Here is a 4480-nt window from a genome sequence, read left to right on the forward strand (position 1 = left end):
CCTTCCCTCGGTCGCCGCTGCACCCATGGCTTCTCCCGACTCCGCCGCCTCCCATCCCTCCAATCCCTTCGAAGGTCCGGCCCCTCCCCTGGTGGAGGTCGTCCGCGATCTCGACATCTTCGCCCGCGTGCCCGTCGTATTAGGAAACATAGGTTAGACTAGGAAATATTTTGGCTTGCCTTGTACTCCAAGTAGATCAGTACTCCTATATATATGCCCACGAGGCTCAAGCAATACAACAACTATTCCACCAAACCTCTCTCTCCCTTCTAACATGGTATCAGCCTAATCACGATCCAAACCCTAGCCGCCGCCGCTCCCGCACCCGCGCGCCGCCCCCGGGGCGGTCGGCCTCCATGACCGCCGCCGGGGGCCGCGCCGCCCGTAGCTAGGGTTCGTTCGCCGGCCGTGTTGGCCGGCTGCCCTAGAGAGTCTTTTTCCCGAGCCCTTGCTACAGGTTTTTTCGCTCTCTCGCTGGTCGTTTTGATCAGTGTTTTTCTTTTTGTTTTCCGATGTAATCTTGATCGGTTTACGTCGCCCGCCGCCGCCGTCGACCCCCGTGCGCCTCTACTCCGACCCCGGCGCGACCAGTCGGCCTCTCATCTGACCCGGCGGCCACGCGCGCCGAGGCGGCTCGTCAGGGCCAGCTGCCTTCCGCGCGCCAGCCGTCACCGCCCTGCTCCGATCGGGACACCTGCATCGCCCCGACCCGGCGGCCTCGCGCCATGCGACGGCCAATCATAGCCGTCGCTCGCGCACCGGCCCCCCATCGATCCACGTCACCCGCCTCCGTCGTGTCTGCACGGCGGGCCGGCGGTCTACCTCACCGGCCTCGTCCTCGACTGCGTCGGGCTGACTGCGTCAGACTCGTCAGCTACCTCAGCTCGGGCCCCGCTGCTACGTTGGTCGCTCGGGCCTCGCTACCCAGGCGCCGGCGGTGCTTTGGCAGCCCGGGTGCCGGTGCTGACAAGCTTGTCCGCACGACGTCCCACGCCGTCCGTCGTCGCCGGCCTCATCTCAGACTCCGCCGCCACCACTCCTCCACCGAGCGGCGTCCCCGACCTCCCGCGCGATCGGCTTGATCACTCGCTCGCCGCCTCTACGCCGCGCGACCGACCTGGCCCGTTGGTGACGCGCGCCTCCGCAGGTCCTGTGAAGATCGTCCTGAGTACCGTGCACCTCTCCGCCGATCGAGCATCGGGCTGCCGCTGCGTCGCCCCGTCGGGCCGCAGCGCCGCCGCCCCGTGGTTCTCCTTGCGGCTGCATCGACTTGTGCGTCACCGCTGTGTCGCCCCTTCGGGTCGTAGTGCCGCGATACGCGGTCCCCGCCGCCGCCCCGAGGCCGTCCCCACGGCTAGACCGACTCGCAAACCGCCGTTGTGTCGCCCCTTCGGGCCGCAGCATCGCGGCCCGCAGTCCCCGCCGCCGCCCCGAGGTCTTCCCACCGTCGCCCCGACCCGCCTGCCGCTGCGTCGCCCCTTCAGGCCGTAGCGCCGCGGCCCGCGGTCCACTCCGCCGTCACCGCGCGTCGACCTCCCGTGGTGTTGGGAATCGTAGCATAATTTAAAATTTTCCTACGCTCACGAAGATGCATCTATGGAGTCTACTAGCAACGAGGGGAAAGGAGTGGATCTACATACCCTTGTAGATCGCGAGCGGAAGCGTTCCAATGAACGTGGATGACGGAGTCGTACTCGCCGTGATCCAAATCACCGATGACCGAGTGCCGAACGGACGGCACCTCCGCGTTCAACACACGTACGGTGCAGCAACGTCTCCTCCTTCTTGATCCAGCAAGGGGGAAGGAGAGGTTGATGGAGATCCAACAGCACGACGGCGTGGTGGTGGATGTAGCGGGTCTCCGGCAAGGCTTCGCCGAGCTTCTGCGAGAGAGAGAGAGAGGTGTTGCAGGGGAGGAGGGAGGCGCCCAAGGCTTAGATCTTGCTGCCCTCCCTTCCCCCCACTATATATAGGGCCAAGGGAGAGGGGGGCGCAGCCTTGCCCCTTCCTTCAAGGAAGGGTGCGGCCAGGGGGGAGTCCTTCCCCCCCAAGGCACCTCGGAGCTGCCTTCCCCCTTTAGGACTCTCCCTTCTTTCTTATCTCTTGCGCATGGGCCTCTTGGGGCTGGTGCCCTTGGCCCATATAGGCCAAGGCGCACCCCTTACAGCCCATGTGGCCCCCCGGGGCTGGTGGACCCCCTTGGTGGACCCCCGGACCCCTTTCGGCACTCCCGGTACAATACCGATAAAGCGCGAAACTTTTCCGGCGACCAAAATAAGACTTCCCATATATAAATCTTTACCTCCGGACCATTCCGGAACCTCTCGTGACGTCCGGGATCTCATCCGGGACTCCGAACAACTTTCGGGTTTCCGCATACATATATCTCTACAACCCTAGCGTCACCGGACCTTAAGTGTGTAGACCCTACGGGTTCGGGAGACATGCAGACATGACCGAGACGCCTCTCCGGTCAATAACCAACAGCAGGATCTGGATACCCATGTTGGCTCCCACATGTTCCATGATGATATCATTGGGTGAACCACGGTGTCGAGGATTCAATCAATCCGTATGCAATTCCCTTTGTCAATCGGTATGTTACTTGCCCGAGATTCGATCGTCGGTATCCCAATACCTAGTTCAATCTCGTTACCGGCAAGTCTCTTTACTCGTACCGCAATGCATGATCCCGTGACTAACGCCTTAGTCACATTGAGCTCATTATGATGATGCATTACCGAGTGGGCCCAGAGATACCTCTCCGTTTACACGGAGTGACAAATCCCAGTCTCGATCCGTGCCAACCCAACAGACACTTTCGGAGATACCCGTAATGCACCTTTATAGTCACCCAGTTACGTTGTGACGTTTGGCACACCCAAAGCACTCATACGGTATCCGGGAGTTGCACGATCTCATGGTCTAAGGAAAAGATACTTGACATTGGAAAAGCTCTAGCAAACGAAACTACACGATCTTTTATGCTATGCTTAAGTTGGGTCTTGTCCATCACATCATTCTCCTAATGATGTGATCCCGTTATCAATGACATCCAATGTCCATAGTCAGGAAACCATGACTATCTGTTGATCAACGAGCTAGTCAACTAGAGGCTTACTAGGGACAGGTTGTGGTCTATGTATTCACACATGTATTATGATTTCCGGACAATACAATTATAGCACGAATAATAGACTATTATCATGAACACAGAAATATAATAATAACCATTTATTATTGCCTCTAGGGCATATTTCCAACACGTGGTATGCGCCGCGCCGTCTCCCTTGGCGCGGGAACGCCACCGTCCGCGCCGGTCTTCGTCGCGCTGTCAGGGTTCTTCGCCTACTTCGAGCATAGCTGCCGCACTCCTAACCTAGCCGCCGACGCCGCCGTCAGGCCGTCGCCACCGCTCTTCTTTGGCCGCCGCGGCCGCCCGTCCACCCCCTTCGTCTTCGTCCAAGCACCGGCCCGTCGCCAGCGTCACCGTCATATACCCCGACCACTTCGTCTACTCCGACCACCGTTGGTGACATTGGCCCCGCGCCGATGGATGCCGCAATTGTCATCGAGTTCTTCTCTGCTGGCCCCTCCGACTTCTCCGACATGGCGTACAGCTCGGTCAGGTCCCTCGTCTATGCATGCCCGGTGCTGGCAACACCGATGCGTGCCTTCATTCACGACGTGTCCCCGGGCCTGGCAAGCCTGGTCGGCGCTTCGTCAACTTCGTCTTCGTCCGTCTACGCATGCCCGGTGCTGGCAACACCGGTGCGTGCCTTCGTCCACGATGTGTCCCCGGGCTTGGCAAACCCGCCGCGACGCGTCGTCAACAACATTTTCTTCCGGCGCACCCCTACTTTGACACCACTACGACCATGCTAACTCGGCGCCCTCTTGCGCCCGCGGCTCCACGACGACTTCCTCGACACCGGCCACCCCGACTCGACATCGACCACGGCATTCTTCGCACGGCTACCTCGACCACGACTCCACCACCCACGCTCTTGGTTACATCGACAAACGACACAAAGGGCTACCGCCTGCTTGAGCAACCTCGTTGGTTTCCACTCCAGCCATGACTCCGCGATGCGTCGACCGTTACGACTGTGGGGGGGGGGTGTCCGTCGGCTTGCCTTCGGATTCTTCTCCAGTCTCACCGTCTGCGTCCCTACCGTTGTGACTGCGGGGGGATGTTGAGTAACGTGTTTGTGTTAGGAAACATAAGTTAGACTAGGAAATATTCTGGCTTGCCTTGTACTCCAAGTAGATCATGTACTCCTATATATATGCCCACGAGGCTCAAGCAATACAACAACTATTCCACCAAACCTCTCTCTCCCTTCTAACATGTTGAAGGCTATGCAACTCTCGATGTATTGATCGGGTGCACGGTACACGTATATATGGGTACAAGGGCAGCCCTCAACCTCATCTATACAAGGAAACTAGAGGCGGGGCCGGTAGGAGATTATCCTAA

This window comes from Triticum aestivum, chromosome 4D (genome assembly GCF_018294505.1).
Source record: "Triticum aestivum cultivar Chinese Spring chromosome 4D, IWGSC CS RefSeq v2.1, whole genome shotgun sequence".
Taxonomy (NCBI): domain Eukaryota; kingdom Viridiplantae; phylum Streptophyta; class Magnoliopsida; order Poales; family Poaceae; genus Triticum; species Triticum aestivum.